The sequence below is a fragment of the Nerophis ophidion genome, linkage group LG09 (genome assembly GCF_033978795.1).
Source record: "Nerophis ophidion isolate RoL-2023_Sa linkage group LG09, RoL_Noph_v1.0, whole genome shotgun sequence".
NCBI lineage: Eukaryota > Metazoa > Chordata > Actinopteri > Syngnathiformes > Syngnathidae > Nerophis > Nerophis ophidion.
In genome coordinates, this window is record NC_084619.1 from 35,534,937 (window position 1) to 35,553,218 (window position 18,282).

General features: G+C 41.5%; 1 protein-coding gene across 2 annotated transcripts in view; it reads left to right on the top strand.

Annotated features, from left to right (window-relative positions):
- Nucleotides 1-18,282, top strand: part of LOC133559280 (serine/threonine-protein kinase 32C-like) — a 237,311-nt gene that overhangs the window by 137,746 nt on the left and 81,283 nt on the right. The gene's annotated exons all lie outside the window — the stretch shown is intronic.

Consider the following 18,282-nt stretch of genomic DNA (forward strand, 5'->3'; position numbering starts at 1 on the left):
GCCATGGCAGCATCCCCCTCCACCACCTCTACGCAGACATTAGTCATCTCTGCGGACCAGGTCAGAGGTCAACTGAGGAAGCTACAGCCAAGGAAAGCAGCAGGCCCAGACAAGCTGTGCCCCCGACTCCTGAAGACCTGTGCTGCAGAACTGGGTGCACCACTTCAAAGGATCTTCAACCTCAGCCTGCAGCTGGGAAGAGTGCCCACCCTCTGGAAGACGTCACGCATCGTTCCAGTTCCCAAAAAGAACTGCCCCAGTGAGCTGAACGACTACAGACCAGTGGCGCTCACCTCTCATCTAATGAAGACATTGGAGCGGCTCTTTCTCAGCCTCCTCAGACCACAGGTGCAACATGCCCAGGACAGCCTGCAGTTTGGGAACCAGGCAGGCGTTGGTGTGGGGGATGCTATCCTTTACCTGCTGCATCGAGCCCACTCACATCTGGATAAGGGAAATGGCACTGTGAGGATCCTGTTCCTGGACTTCTCGAGTGCCTTTAATACCATCCAGCCCCGCCTCCTTCAGGACAAGCTCTACAAAATGCGAGTGGACCCCTGCCTGGATGCCTGGATTTTGAACTACCTCACCGACAGGCCACAGTACGTCAGACTGAAGGACATCACGTCTGACACTGTGATCAGCAGCACAGGAGCTACAGCCAAGGAAAGCAGCACAGGAGCACCGCAGGGAACGGTGCTAGCCCCTTTTCTCTTCACCCTGTACACCGCTGACTTCTGCTACAACTCAGAGCTGTGTCACATCCAGAAGTACGCGGATGACACAGCCATTGTCGGGTGCATCAGGGACGGCAGAGAGGAGTTTCGGAATCTGGTGAGGGACTTTGTTGTCTGGTGCCACACGAACCTCTTGCAGCTCAATCCATCAAAGACCAAGGAGCTGGTCATTGACTTTGGGAGGTCTAGTCCACGGTCACAACCTATTGTGATCGAGGAAGTTGAGGTACAGACCGTGGACTCATTCAAGTACCTCAGGGTTTGGGTGGACAATAAGCTGGACTGGACTGTTAACACGGACCATCAGTACAAGAAAGGACAGAGCAGGCTTTACTTCCTCAGGAGACTGCACTCGTTCAACATCTGCAAAAAACTCCTGTGGATGTACTACCAGTCTGTGGTTGCCAGTGTTCTGTTCTACATGATAGTGTGCTGGGGGGGCAGTACATCTAAGAAGGACAGCTCCAGACTTGAGAAACTGATCAGGCGGGCCGGTTCTACAATCGGAATGAAACTGGACACACTGGTGATGGTGGCAGAGAAGAGGACTGTTGACAAACTAGTAAGCATCCTGGATGATGCCAGTCACCCTCTGCATAGCGTTATCAGTAGCCAGAGGAGCCTGTTCAGTGCTAGACTGCTTCATCCCAAGTGCAGGACTAATAGACTCAAAAACTCCTTTGTCCCACACGCCATTAGACTGTACAACTCCTCTCTGGGACGGGGGGTACTTGGATGACAGGGGATGCAAAACAATAACAGTGCAATACGTTTTCATAACATGGTCACTACTGCCTACTTTGTCTTGTTATATTCTTATTTTACTGTTATATTTTTATTCCCATTGTTGCTTTTTAGTTTTTTTTCTTCTTGTAATATTTCTCTATTTTGTTTCCATTTAAACCCCCATTATTTACTTTTTACTTTTATTTAAATTGATCTCAACTCTGTACACTGCTGCTGGAATTTTAATTTTCCTGAAGGAATCAATAAAGTACTATCTATCTATCTATCTATCTATCTATCTATCTATCTATCTATCTATCTATCTATCTATCTATCTATCTATCTATCTATCTATCTATCTATCTATCTATCTATCTATCTATCTATCTATCTATGTATCTATCTATCCATCCATATATCTATCTATCTATCTATCTATCTATCTATCTATCTATCTATCTATCTATCTATCTATCTATCTATCTATCTATCTATCTATCTATCTATCTATCTATCTATCTATCTATCTATCTATCTACTGTGAACTATTTGGGCCATGAGAAAAGCAGGACTTTTACTACTGGTTACTGATTTGAAGAAAATAAGAGTATTAGCTGACAACCTGTTCTGCACTGTTAGAGAAGCATGCATTTGGTTTACATTACAGGTGATAGGAAAAAAAAAAAGTCTACCGGTGACCGTGGCTACAAAAGTTAAGTTTACATTTTTTACTTTTTTTTTAACTGTGGTACATTCAAAGAATGTTAAAAAAAGTGTGAATTCTTTAACGTTTGACGAAAAAACCTTTTCAAGGAAACAAAGCCAAGTAAACATTTCTGATCAAGTGTGAACTCTAGTTCCTTGATGGATCCATGATGGATCCGTAAACATGCCTGGGGGAAATAGTTGCCAATTGCATAATCTAGGTATGTTAAAGCTATCATTCAAAAGTAGGGTTGTACGGTTTTTTACAGTATTAGTATAGTACCACGATACTAATGAATCATTTTCAGTACTATACCGTCTCTGAAACATACCAGTTCTGCACCGCCCCCGTCTAATTCACGTCGTGACATTGCTGGTTTAGGAGCAGAGGAGCATGTTCGGCAGCACACAATCACGGAGTACTTAGAAGCAGAGACAGTGTGTAGACAGAAAAGGGGGAACAACGCATTTTGGCTTAAAAACTAACAATAAAGGTGAAGCTATTACACTGAAACGCCCTCAGAAAGAGATGCTTTAAGACATGGCTAGTTAGCTAGCCAGGGGCTAACATCCATCCGCTGTCGGCTGTGTTTTAGCGACTTCTAAATCACTAATCCTTGCCTCCGTGGCAACAAATAAAGTGAGTTTCTTACAAGTATCATCCATGCTGGACAAGGAATAGCTACAGTAAACATGCTTCACGACACACCGTAGCTAGCCGGCATCAAAATGTAAACAAACGCCATTGGTGGATCTACGCCTAACTTCTACTGTAATGATATTAAGTACAGGCACATATCTAATCGATGCTGCTATGGTTACGTTGATATTTTTTGGCATCACATCTTCTTTAATTTTTTTAAAATGTATATTATGTTTCTAAACTCAGCAAATATGTCCCTGGACACATGAGGACTTTTGAATATGACCAATGTATGATCCTGTAACTACTTGGTATCGGACTTATACCTCCATTTGTGGTATCATCCAAAACTAATGTAAAGTAAACCAACAACAGAAGAATAAGTGATTATTATGTTTTAACAGAAGTGTAGATAAAACATTTTTAAAAAGTAAGTAAGATTAAATGATTAATAATTCATTTTATACCACTTGTCCTTAAACATGTGGAAAAAATAATAAAATGATAAATGACAATAAGTTACATTATGCATCAGCAGACTAATTAGGAGCCTTTGTTTGTTTACTTACTACAACAGACAAGTTATCTTGTATGTTCACTATTTTATTTAAGAACTTAACTGCAATAATAAACATACCGTATTTCCTTGAATTGCCGCCGGGGCGCTAATTAATTTAAAACCTCTTCTCACTCCTGCGCTTAACAAAGGCATGCGGTAAAAGTAAGCATGCGCTAATTATTTTAAAACCTCTTCTCACTTCGCCACTTACCAAAGGTATGCAGTAAAAATTTGAGTGTGATGTAAACTTGGACCTTTAATCCTACTGAATAGCTCTTAATCTTCTTCTCTTTATGCGATTTCAAATAACTGGTATTGAAATCAGCCTCTTCCATTTTGAAAATGATGACAGGGGAAGTGTCACTCGTGACGTCACGAGTTTGACCAGGCGGTAATACTAAGCATAAGCTAATTATTTTGGGAAGCGAATTTGACCCGGCAGTAATTCAAGGCAGGCGCATACTATATGCCCTGCGGCTATTCAAAGAAATACGGTATGTTTAATGTACCCTAAGTTTTTTTGTTAAAATAAAGCCAATGATGCAATTTTTTGTGGTCCCCTTTATTTAGAAAAGTACCAAAAAGTATTGAAATATTTTTAGTACCGATACCAAAATATTGGTATCGTTTGAAAACTATTCAAAAGTGTAACACCACTTAATTAAAAAAAAAATGGTTTCAACTGAACCATGCAACATTTCTTTTTAGGTGCATGTAAACATACTTTTCCAGAGCAGAGTTAGCTGTTTTGTCAACTAGTTTGTGGGAATTAGCTAGTGACCACCAGGTGATAAAAAGGTGACGGTGAGGAATGCTGCATCCTGGTGCCTGCCATCTGCTGGGTACAGTGCATCTTTGGTTTGTTGCTGTAGTCGAGCAGCTTCTTTCATGCTCAGAGACTGCCTACCCGCATTTATGCAGGAGAAAATATAGGAATTTTGAATTATTTAATCAAAGTACAAAGCAGAAACACCATATTATCTTTCCTATCACATAAAAGTCTCAGGCAAGTAAAGATTTCATTAGAAACACCAAACTTTGCTTTATGTGAGGTATTTCTTCACAGCCAAGCAACCAGACTTTAGATGACAATTTTGAGTCAAATTAGAATTGCAAAAGAATGCTTTGTGGAATGAGTGGAGGGCTTATAAATACTTACAATCCATATAATGTTGATATACATCATGGAAGTAGAAAACGCTGTAATATCCAGCCATCCATCCTTTTTCTACCGCTTGTCCCGTTCGGGGTCGCGGGGGGTGCTGGAGCCTATCTCAGCTGTATTCGGGCAGAAAGCGGGGTACACCCTGGACAAGTCGCCACCTCATCACAGGGCTTACACAGATAGACAGACAACATTCACACTCACATTTACACACTAGGGACCATTTAGTGTTGCCAACCAACCTATCCCCAGGTGTATGTCTTTGGAGGTGGGAGGAAGCCGGAGTACCCGGAGGGAACCCAAGCAGTCATGGGAAGAACATGCAAACTCCACACAGAAAGGGATTGAACCCAGGACTACTCAGGACCTTCTTATTGTGAGGCACATGCACTAACCCCAGTCATACCGTGCTGCCTGTAATATATATATATATATATATATATATATATATATATATATATATATATATACAAACCCCGTTTCCATATAAGTTGGGAAATTGTGTTGGATGTAAATATAAACGGAATAAAATTATTGGCAAATAATAATTAACTTAGTATTTCATGGCTGCAACACGTGCCAAAGCAGTTGGGAAAGGGCATGTTCACCACTGTGTTACATCACCTTTTTTTTAACAACACTCAATAAACGTTTGGGAATTGAGGAAACTAATTGTTGAAGCTTTGAAAGTGGAATTCTTTTCCATTCTTGTTTTATGTAGAGCTTCAGTCGTTCAACAGTCCGGGGTCTCCGCTGTCGTATTTTACGCTTCATAATGCGCCACACATTTTCGATGGGAGACAGGTCTGGACTGCAGGCAGGCCAGGAAAGTACCTGCACTCTTTTTTCTACGAAGCCACGCTGTTGTAACACATGCTGAATGTGGTTTGGCATTGTCTTGCTGAAATAAACGGGGGCGTCCATGAAAAAGACGGCGCTTAGATAGCAGCATATGTTGTTCCACAACCTGTATTTACCTTTCAGCATTAATAGTGCCTTCACAGATGTGTAAGTTACCCATGCCTTAGGCACTAATGCACCCCCATACCATCACAGATGCTGGCTTTTGAACTTTGCGTCAATAACAGCCTGGATGGTTTGCTTCCCCTTTGGTCCGGATGACACAATGTCGAATGTTTTCAAAAACAATTTCAAATGTGGACTCGTCAGACCACAGAACACTTTTCCACTTTGCATCAGTCCATCTTAGATTATCTCGGGCCCAGAGAAGCCGGCGGCGTTTCTGGATGTTGTTGATAAATGATTTTCGCTTTGCATAGTAGAGCTTTAACTTGCACTTATAGATGTAGCGATGAACTGTATTTAGTGATATTGGTTTTCTGAAGTCTTCCTGAGCCCATGTGATGATATCCTTTCGAGATTGATGTCTGTTTTTGATACAGTGCCTTATGAGGAATCGAAGGTCACGGTGATTCAATGTTGGTTTCCGGCCATGTCGCTTACGTGGAGTGATTTCTCCAGATTCTCTGAACCTTTTGATGATATTATGGACCGTAGATGTTGAAATCCCCAAATTTCTTGCAATTGCACTTTGAGAAACGTTGTTCTTAAACTGTTTGACTATTTGCTCACACAGTTGTGGACGAAGGGGTGTACCTCGCCCCATCCTTTCCTGTGAAAGACTGAGCACTTTTTAGGAAGCTGTTTTTATACCCAATCATGGCACGCGCCTGTTCCCAATTAGCCTGAACACTGTGGGATGTTCCAAATAGATAGATAGATAGATAGTACTTTATTGATTCCTTCAGGAGAGTTCCTTCAGGAAAATTAAAATAAGTGTTTGATGAGCATTCCTCTACTTTATCAATAATTATTGCCACCTTTCCCAACTTCTTTGTCACGTGTTGCTGGCATCAAATTCTAAAGTTAAGGATTATTTGCAAAAAACACAAAGTTGATCAGTTTTAACATCAAATATGTTGTCTTTGTAGCATATTCAACTGAATATGGGTTGAAAAGGATTTGCAAATCATTGTATTTTGTTTATATTTACATCTAACACAATTTCCCAACTCATATAAAAATAGGGTTTATATATATACATTTATATATGTATAAATATATATATATATATATATATGTATATATATACATATATATATACATATATATATATGTATATATATATATATATATATATATATATATATATATATATATACGTACTTGATGATTGTTTGTATTAACAAATGTCATGCTTTAAGCAGGGAGCCTATGAACTACTATACCTTGTTTAACTTTTCTAAATTGATTTACTAAACTACAAGAAAATACCAACCTTATGTGCTTAATGGAAGACATTTAGCTCATAAAGGGGCTGTTTGTAACTTAGTCACAGTTTCATTTTTCAAAACAAAAAATATAACCCGAACACCATTGGCTAATTTATGGTTCCATTAGTGGTTAGGGTAATGAAAAGATTTTACCCTTCCCAATAAATGATTGGTGTTTACGCCAGTCACTCACCTTGTCTCGACAGCAGGTACACGCAGGGAACGTGTGCACACATACAAAAGCAGTCCACGAGAAGCCACTCTCAATTTGCAGTCATATTGTTGATATAATAGAATATATTGTACATTCCATGACTGCTAACACTAACTATCCAAATCGATATTATTAGCTCGCAACACCCAAAGCTAATACGCGTGCACGTTGTTACGTTCGTACGTAGTTACGTCATTACGTCCTAGAAGCCGGAAGAAGGCAGGATACACTATGTAAAATACATTTTAAGGTTAGCACCCTCCAGACATTTTTATTCATGTTGCAAACAGCCCCTTTAAGGCTCTAGAGCAGGGGTGTCAAACTCAAATACAGAGTGGGCCAAAATTTAAAACTGAACAAAGCCGCGGGCCAAGGTTGAACAAATTAACCTTTCAATAGGGACTTAAACAAGTTTTGCAATGAATATTGAACAAGCAAGGCTTAAATAGGGCAGCAGGGTGGAACAGGGGTTAGTGCATCTGCCTCACAATAAAAAGGTCCTGAGTAATCCTGGGTTCAATCCCGGGCTCGGGATCTTTTTGTGTGGAGTTTGCATGTTCTCCCTGTGACTGCGTGGGTTCCCCTCTGGGTACTTGGGCTTCCTCCCATGGAACAGGCAGAACTTATATAACATAATAGTGCAAAATCAACTTTCAAAAAAACAAACGAAAAAACATCATTGGTATATTAAATAAAATGTAATTTAAAAAATTGATGCCTCTTTTCTATTTGCAGGCTTCTGAGGTAAATATCAACATTAACTTTTTCCACAGGCTAATCAATTCGAAGATAAAATAAACATTATGTGGACGGGGTTTGGTGGCAGCGGGGAGTGTATATTGTAGCATTCCGGAAGAGTTAGTGCTGCAAGGGGTTTGGGCACTTGTTCTGTTGCTTTTATGTTGTGTTACGGTGTGGGTGTTCTCCCGAAATGTGTTTTTTCATTCTTGTTTGGTGTGGGTTCACAATGTTAAAGTTGTTTATACGGCCACCCTCAGTGTGACCTGTGTGGCTGTTGACCAAGTATGTGCGTGTGAAAGCCGCATATATTATGTGACTTGGCCAGTACGCTGTTTATATGGAGGAAAAGAGGACATGATGGTATGTTGTAGAGGACAGTGCCTTTAAGGCACGCTCCCAATACTGTTGTCCGGGTGGAAATCGGGAGAATGGTTTCCCAGGGAGATTTTCGGGAAGGGCACTAAACTTCGGGAGTCTCCCGGGAAAATCGGGAGGGTTGGCAAGTATGAGTATTAGCGGTGAATGTGGTGTTACCGGCGGGCCAGCTCTAATGTTAATTTGATATTTCATTTTTTTTCATTTTTTTTATTTATCTCATTCATTGATGTGCATTTAGAACAATACATAATTATATCACAATTATACAATTTAAATTCACACAATTCCTGAGAAGGAGCAGGATGAAGAAAATCTTATCATTTCCTGCCCCCTTTTGACATAATACATTATCTTACTTCATGAATATCATTTAAGCCTACACATATATCCAAATGTAATGAAACAATCAAAAACAAAAAACACAAGAAAAACACAATAAGTGCAAAACTTCATAAAGTATAAACCAAACCATCCATCCATCCATCTTCTTCCGCTTATCCGAGGTCGGGTCGCGGGGGCAACAACCTAAGCAGGGAAACCCAGACTTCCCTTTCCCCAGCCACTTCGTCTAGCTCTTCCCGGGGAATCCCAAGGCATTCCCAGGCCAGCCGGGAGACATAGTCTTCCCAACGTGTCCTGGGTCTTCCCCGTGGCCTCCTACCGGTTGGACGTGCCCTAAACACCTCCATAGGGAGGCGTTCGGGTGGCATCCTGACCAGATGCCCGAACCACCTCATCTGGCTCCTCTCGATGTGAAGGAGCAGCGGCTTTACTTTGAGCTCCTCCCGGATGGCAGAGCTTCTCACCCTATCTCTAAGGGAGAGCCCCGCCACACGGCGTAGGAAACTCATTTCGGCCGCTTGTACCCGTGATCTTATCCTTTCGGTCATGACCCAAAGCTCATGACCATAGGTGAGGATGGGAACGTAGATCGACCAGTGATTTGAGAGCTTTGCCTTCCAGCTCAGCTCCTTCTTCACCACAACGGATCGGTACAACGTCCGCATCACTGAAGATGCCGCACCGATCCGCTTGTCGATCTCACGATCCACTCTTCCCTCACTCGTGAACAAGACTCCTAGGTACTTGAACTCCTCCACTTGGGGCAATGTCTCCTCCCCAACCCGGAGATGGCACTCCACCCTTTTCCGGGCGAGAACAATGGACACGGACTTGGAGGTGCCGATTCTCATTCCGGTCGCTTCACACTCGGCTGCAAACCGATCCAGTAAGAGCTGAAGATCCCGGTCAGATGAAGCCATCAGGACCACATCATATGCAAAAAGCAGAGACCTAATCCTGCGGTCACCAAACCGGGACCCCTCAACGCCTTGACTGCGCCTAGAAATTCTGTCCATAAAAGTTATGAACAGAATCGGTGACAAAGGACAGCCTTGGTCCAACTCTCACTGGAAATGTGTTCGACTTACTGCCGGCAATGCGGACCAAGCTCTGGCACTGATCATACAGGGAGCGGACCGCCACAATAAGACAGTCCGATACCCCATACTCTCTGAGCACTCCCCACAGGACTTCCCGAGGGACACGGTCGAATGCCTTGTCCAAGTCCACAAAGCACATGTAGACTGGTTGGGCAAACTCCCATGCACCCTCAAGAACCCTGCCGAGAGTATAGAGCTGGTCCACAGTTCCACGACCAGGACGAAAACTACACTGTTCCTCCTGAATCCGAGGTTCGACTATCCGGTGTAGTCTCCTCTCCAGTACACCTGAATAAACCTTACCGGAAAGGCTGAGGAGTGTGATCCAACGATAGTTGGAACACACCATCCGGTCCCTCTTCTTAAAGAGAGGAACCACCACCCCGGTCTGCCAATCCAGAGGTACCGCCCCCGATGTCCACACGATGCTGCAGAGTCTTGACAACCAAGACAGCCCCACAGCATCCAGAGCCTTAAGGAACTCCGGACGGATCTCGTCCACCCCCGGGGCCTTGCCACCGAGGAGCTTTTTAACTACCTCAGCGACCTCAGCCCCAGAAATAGGAGAGTCCACCACAGATTCCCCAGGCACTGCTTCCTCACAGGAAGACGTGTTGGTGGGATTGAGGAGGTCTTCGAAGTATTCCTTCCACCTATCCACAACATCCGCAGTTGAGGTCAGCAGAACACCATCCGCACTATACACGGTGTTGATAGTGCACTGCTTCCCCTTCCTGAGGCGTCGGACGGTGGTCCAGAATCGCTTCGAAGCCATCCGGACGTCGTTTTCCATGGCTTCCCCGAACTCCTCCCATGTCCGAGTTTTTGCCTCAGCGACCGCTGAAGCCGCACACCGCTTGGGCTGTCGGTACCTGTCCACTGCCTCCGGAGTCCTATGAGCCAAAATGACCCGATAGGACCAAACCAAGAAAATAATAGTAATAATATACACCCCACGGAATGATACAGAGCAAATACAAAACCAGACAAAAAATAAGTAAAATAATAAATAAAAAACTAAATGTAAACACTTATGGCTGTCCATATGATCTTATTGTTCTATGTTTATATATTTTTTTCAATTGGAATATATTTTTACAGTTTTTTATCTCGTTGTAAAGATAATTCCACAATTTTACCCCCACCACTGATGTACACATTTGTTTTAAAGTGGTCCTTGAATATTGTTGTTTGAAATGACCTTTTCTTCTATGCTCTGTATTCTCAGAAGTGATGACAAACATTTTTTGTAAATTTGCTGGTAATGTTTTACTTCTAGCCTTAAACATGACACACAATGTCTGTAGCTTTACTAGCTCCTGTAGTTTCAATAGTCCAGAGTTAATAAATAAAATGTTAGTGTGTTCTAAGTAATCTACTTTATGAATAATCCTTATAGCTCTTTTCTGTAATTGATACAATACCTTTATGTTACTCTTATAAGTGTTCCCCCACACTTCCACTTAGTAGCTGATATATGGCAATATAAGTGCACAATACAATATCCGCATTGCCCCATAATCTAAAATATATTTTACCTTGTTTAATATAAAAATACTCTTGGGCATCTTTTTCCGTACATGTGCAATATGAGATTTCCATGTCAGACCGTCATCCAGTATCACTCCTAAAAATGTAAGTTCAGAAACCCTTTCAATATCAATTCCATCTATTGACAGTTCGATGGGGTCCTCTCTTTTCCACTTACCAAAAATCATAAACTTTTTACATTTAATGATAATTTGTTGACATCAAACCATCTCTTAAGTTTAATCATTTCCTGTTCAATAAGTATTGATAACGCTTTTAAGTCATTGCCTCAAGGGCCAAATTAAATTAAACGGCGGGCCACATTTGGCCCGCGGGCCAGAGTTTGACACCCATGCTCTAGAGTTTACAGTGTAGCTTTGACCTGCAGGACTGCTTGGAACATTTTTATTGGAGCTTATAGATGCAACTTGATGTAATCTGTAATCTTTTTGTGGTAATCTTGACCATTGATTGTGATCACAGCTACAGGAGAGTCAAACTGCTTTGGTCCGATGAGAGAGACATATTTGCTGAAAACAGCAATAGCAGCCCCACTGCAATTTAAAGAGGTTGCCTAACAATCCGAAGCCATACGTAGATTATTCTGCACGAGTTTGGGACATTTTGGAGTATTTCTGACCACACAGACGGCTCTCTGTTGACGGGATGACACTTTCAACTGAGCTCTGATCAGCGCATGGTAAAAAATTGTTGAATTATACAAATTAAAAGTGCAGCTAGTCCCTAAAGAGGCAACACCGAGCTGCTATGGCAACGATTACAAAACCCAAGCTATGCAACCTATCTCAAAGCCCATCTCATCAAATGAGTTTCTGCAGACAGGATTTGAAGGGAAAAAAGACCTCAACAATAAGAGATTAAAAGTCTTAAGATCAGTTCAGAAAGCAGATATGGCATGCCTACAAGCATACATAGAAAGCCACCCAGAATAATAGCTAGCAAAGGGGCCTCTGTGATATCGGAGATAATGTGATGAATCTCTTTAGGAAGCAAACAGAAATGCGACAACAGATAAAAGGTCCTCCGAGAGAAAAATATAGCAATTCATCAATAAATGTAGGTTCTGCGGCACTATGAAGAATATCATAGATGTTATGGATCAGGAAAAACGAATTAATTATATAATTGTGACAGGGCTGTGTGTCATTCCCAGATCCTACACCAAAGCCATGGATAAATAGAGTTGCACTCGGTGAAATAGATGTCGCCTCAGCAGAGTGGTAAAATTTCTGCAATCATAGGAAATTGATGTCGATGTGGACTAAGGGTGTGGGAAAAAATTGTTTCGAATATGAATCGAATTTAATACGTTGTGCGATTCAGAACCGATTCTCATGTACATTTTTTTTTTATCAATCCAACAAACCACTACACAGCAATACCGTAACTTTGCAATCCAATTCCAAAACCAAACCTGACCCAGCAACACTCAGAACTGCAATAAACAGAGCAATTGAGAAGACACAAACACGACACAGAACAAACCAGAAGTAGTGAAACAAAAATTATTTATTATCAACAACAGTATCAATATTAGTTATAATTTCAGCATAGCAGTGATTAAAAATCCCTCATTGACATTATCATTAGACATTTATAAAAATAAAAGAAAAGAATAATAGTGTCACAGTGGCTTACACTTGCATCACATCTCATTAGCTTGACAACACCCTGTGTCCAATATTTTAACAAAGATAAAATAAGTCATATTTTGTGTTCGTCTAATAGTTAAAACACATTTACATTATTGCAATCAGTTGATAAAACATTGTCCTTTACAATTATAAAAGCTTTTTTTTTTTTAATCTACTACTCTGCTTTCATGTCAGCAGACTAGGGTAGATCCTGCTGAAATCCTATGTATTGAATGAATACAGAATCGTTTTGAATCGGAAAAATATTGTTTTTGAATCGAGAATCGAATAAAAAAAATCAATATATTATCGAATCGTGACCCCAGGAATCGACATTGAATCGACTCGTGGGACACCCAAAGATTCGCAGCACTAATGTCGATTCATGCATCCCTCTCAATGGACGAAACAACAACACCTCTCTGATCATCTTTAGATACAGAAAGTCCAAAATCGCAAAAAACCATTGATGACTTCATATATACAAAGTATAGTATAGCAGGAGTTTGTATCCAAGTATTACATGACCACGAAGACTCACAAGACACTGTGCCAAGCTTATTGATAATATTTTTACCAATAGTTTTGAAAAAAATACTACAAACTGTCTGCTAATAACCAACATTGATGATCATCCACCATTTTCACATAATATGACAGAAACTACAGGAAGAGAAACATGGATGACAAAAAAACATTTCAGAAACTATGCACAGAGTAAAGTATGATTGCCTATCTGAATGATCTAAAAAAATTACAAAATTAGGACAATGTGTACAGAGAAAATGATTTAGATGAAGCATATGGTATTTTTTAAAAAAGCTTTCCTGATGCATTATGACAAACATTGTCAATGGAAACAACTTAGTAATAAATAAAAGAAAGACAATCAACCATGGATGACAAAGAGACTGAAAATGCTTGTAACAAGAATAATGCATTATGGAGATTCTTTACAACACAAAAATCCATAGAGACAAAAATTTATGTACAAAAACATAAGAAATCGTCAGCAGAGTGGAATGGTTTAGTGTGTGTCCCTCACAATAAGAAGGTCCTCGGTTCAATCCCCTTGCTCGGGTCTTTCTGTGTGGAGTTTGCAACTGAGTTTGCAACTGAATGTGTTTACAAAGTACAACAAAGTATCCAAATCCATCCATCCATTTTCTACCGCTTATTCCTTTTGGGGTCGCGGCGGGCGCTGGTGCCTATCTCAGCTGCAATCGGGCGGAAGGCGGGGTACATCGTGGACAAGTCCCCACCGCATCGCAGGGCCAACACAGATAGACAGACAACATTCACTCTCACATTCACACACTAGGGCCAATTTAGTGTTGCCAATCAACTTATCCCCAGGTGCATGTCTTTGGAGGTGGGAGGAAGCCGAAGTACCCGGAGGGAACCCACGCATTCACGGGGAGGACATGCAAACTCCACACAGAAAGATCCCGAGCCCGGGATTGAACCCAGAACTACTCAGGACCTTCGTAGTGTATTGATAATCTTGTCCATCTCATTATGTGAATTACAAATATTTTAACTATTTAAGGTACCAATGATTGTCATACACACACTAGGTGTTGCAAAATTATTCTCTGCATTTGACCCATCACCCTAGATCACCCTCTGGGAGGTGAGGGGAGCAGTGGGCAGTAGCGGTGGCCACGCCCAGGAATCATTTTTGGTGATTTAACCCCCATTTAAAACCCTTGATGCTGAGTGCCAAGCAGGGAGGTAATGGGTCCCATTTTTATAGTCTTTGGTATGACTGGGCCGGGATTTGAACTCGCAACCTACCGATCTCAGGGCAGACACTCTAACCACTAGGCCACTAAGTAATATTTATTGAGAACTTTATTATTTATGCATTTAAATAGTGTAAAATCTGAGAACAGAAAGTGATTGCTATGAAATCGAAAAGGAGTATGATTAAATAAGCTCTGCTTCTTCCTACTTGCTTTCGGACATTTTGTAATGAGAAATAGGAAATATGTTATGTATTCTATTGTTACTGGATGTATGGTTGAAATAAACTTAATACCATAAACCATAATATGGGACGGATTTCAGTATCGGATCGAGACACCCCTAGTTTCTTCACCCGTGTGCTGTATGGATTGGTCAGTTTATGGAATAGAGATTGTGAAGTGAAGCGTTTTAAATCCCCACTCAGACGAGAGCCTGTGTTTTAATTTGATGTGTAAGGTTGAGTAAGCCTGACAGACAAAAGTGTCAACTGCAGACAAAAAGCAGCTTTCAAGCATGTTGTAAGTGGCATTTTACCACTGTGATGAATGTGAATGCCAGTCTACCTCTCTGAAGTGTTAAATCAAAGGTATATACATGTACCTATACCTCCCCCCATACTCTCTTATAGCGCTTGTTTCCATACACATTGTGCATTGCAGTGCATATGTGAGTGATGTTTTGTCTTTTGTGAGATGGTATATACAGTGGGACAAAAAAGTATTTAGTCAGCCACCGATTGTGCAAGTTCTCCCACTTAAAATGATGACAGAGGTCTGTAATTTTCATCATAGGTACACTTCAACTGTGATAGACGGAAAGTCAAAAAAAAAAATCCAGGAATTCACAGAGTAGGAATTTTAAATAATTTATTTGTAAATTATGGTGGAAAATAAGTATTTGGTCAATAACAAAAATTCAACTCAATACTTTTTATTATAACCTTTGTTGGCAATAACAGAGGTCAAACGATTACTGTAGGTCTTTACCAGGTTTGCAAACACAGTAGCTGGTATTTTGGCCCATTCCTCCATGCAGATCTTCTCGAGAGCATTGATGTTTTGGGGCTGTCGCCGAGCAACACAGACTTTCAACTCCCTCCACAGATTTTCAATGGGGTTGAGGTCTGGAGACTGGCTAGGCCACTCCAGGACTTTCAAATGCTTCTTAAGGAGCCACTCCTTCGTTGCCCGGGCATGGTGTGTTTGGGATCATTGTCATTCCGGAAGATCCAGCCACGTTTCATCTTCAAAGCTCTCACTAATGGAAGGAGGTTTTGGCTCAAAATCTCACGATACATGGCCCCATTCATTCTTTCCTTAACACGGATCAGTCGTCCTGTCCCCTTAGCAGAAAAACAGCCCCAAAGCATGATGTTTCCACCCCCATGCTTCACAGTAGGTATGGTGTTCTTGGGATGCAACTCAATATTCTTCTTCCTCCAAACACGACAAGTTGAGTTTATACCAAAAAGTTCTATTTTGGTTTCATCTGACCACATGACGTTCTCCCTATCCTCTGCTGTATCATCCATGTGCTCTCTGGCAAACTTCAGACAGGCCTGGACATGCACTGGCTTAAAAACAGGGGGACACGTCTGGCACTGCAGGATTTGATTCCCTGTCGGCGTAGTGTGTTACTGAAGGTAAGCTTTGTTACTTTGGTCCCAGCTCTCTGCAGGTCATTCACCAGGTCCCCCCGTGTGGTTCTGGTATATTTTTGATCACCGTTCTCATGATCATTTTGATGCCACGGGATGAGATTTTGCCTGGAGCCCCAGATCGAGGGAGATTATCAGTGGTCTTGTATGTCTTCCATTTTCTGATAATTGCTCCCACAGTTGATTTTTTCACACCAAGCTGCTTGCCTATTGTAGATTCACTCTTCCCAGTCTGGTGCAGGTCTACAATTATTTTCCTGGTGTCCTTCGACAGCTCTTTGGTCTTGGCCATAGTGGAGTTTGGAGTCTGACTGTTCGAGGCTGTGGACAGGTGTCTTTTATACAGATAACGAGTTCAAACAGGTTCCATTAATACAGGTAACTAGTGGAGGACAGAAGAGTTTCTTAAAGAAGAAGTTACAGGTCTGTGAGAGCCAGAGATCTTCCTTTTTTTGAAGTGACCAAATACTTGTTTTTCATCATAATTTACAAATAAATTATTTAAAATTCCTACAATGTGAATTCCTGGATTTTTTTTTCACATTCTGTCTCTTACAGTTGAAGTGTACCTATGATGAAAAATACAGACCTCTGTCATCATTTTAAGTTTGAGAACTTCCACAATCGGTGGCTGACCTAATACTTTTTTGCCCCACAGTAGGTGCTTCTGTTTTTTTCTCAAACCTCCAAAGACATGCACCTGGGGATAGGTTGATTGGCAATACTAAATGTGCCCTAGTGTGTGCATGTGAGTGTGAATGTTTTCTGTCTATCTGTGTTGGCCCTGCGATGAGGTGGCGACTTGTCCAGGGTGTACATCTCTTACCACCAAAATGCAGCTGAGCTATGTTCTAGCGACCCTGAAAGTGATTAGCGGTAGAAAATGTATGAATTAATGGAAAATTCGAGTATCCCAATTCAGGCTAGAAATGGCACCATACCAGCCCCAGTCATTTCGATACTTGAGAGAAAAACATTTTCTTTTTGCTGCTAATTTCTAAAAACCTTCTTGTTCCTGTTGTATACTTGGACCATTGTAAACACATTGGCAGGTCTTTGTATTTACATTTTAACCTAGCAATTATAACATCGGGGTGTAAACTTGTGATTTACAACTGAGGCATTCCTTAAGAAACTTCCCTAATTCCTCTCTTTTTTGACAGTCACTGCAGATGTAGTCATTCGTCATTTGTACAACTTCTTTACTAGTACTTTTACACAACGTTCCATTTTAGGTCCTCTCTTTTTCATCATTAAACTGGTGGTTCGCGAGTTAAGTTAAAAAAACTTGAGAGATGCTCACATTTATGTACACGATTCTTAGTGCTGTTGCAGAAGGTCCTTAAAACAGTAAGTAAATAACAACAAATAAACCAAAATCAGGGCAGCACGGTGGGTCAGGGGTTAGTTTGTGTGCCTCACAATACGAAGGTCCTGGGTTCAGTACCGGGCTCTGGATTGTTCTGTGTGGAGTTTGCATGTTCTCCCCGTAACTGCACGGGTTCCCTCCAGTTACTCCGGCTTCCTCCCACCCCCGAAGACATGCACCTCGGGATAGGTTGATTGGCAACACTAAAGTTAAAGTTAAAGTACCAATGATTGTCACACACACACTCGGTGTGGTGAAATTTGTCCTCTGCATTCGACCCATCCCCTTGTTCACTACCTGGTGAGGGGAGCAGTGGGCAACAGCGGTGTCACGGCCGGTAATAATTTTTGGTGATCTAACCCCCAATTGCAACCCTTGATGCTGACTGCCAAGCAGGGAGGTAATGAGTCCCATTTTTATAGTCTTTGATATGACTCGGCCGGCGTTTGAACTCACAACCTACCGGTCTCAGTGTGTACACTCTAACCACTAGGCCACTGAGTAGGTTAAATTGGCCCTAGTGTGTGAATGCTGTCTGTCTATCTGTGTTGGCCCTGCGATGAGGTGGCGACTTGTCCGGGGTGTACCCCGCCTTCCGCCCGACTGTAGCTTAGATAGGCTCCAGCACCAACTGACCCCGAACGAGACAAGCAGTAGAAAATGGATGGATGGATGGATGGAAACCAAATGTAAACTGTAAAGAATGCTGGTATTCCGG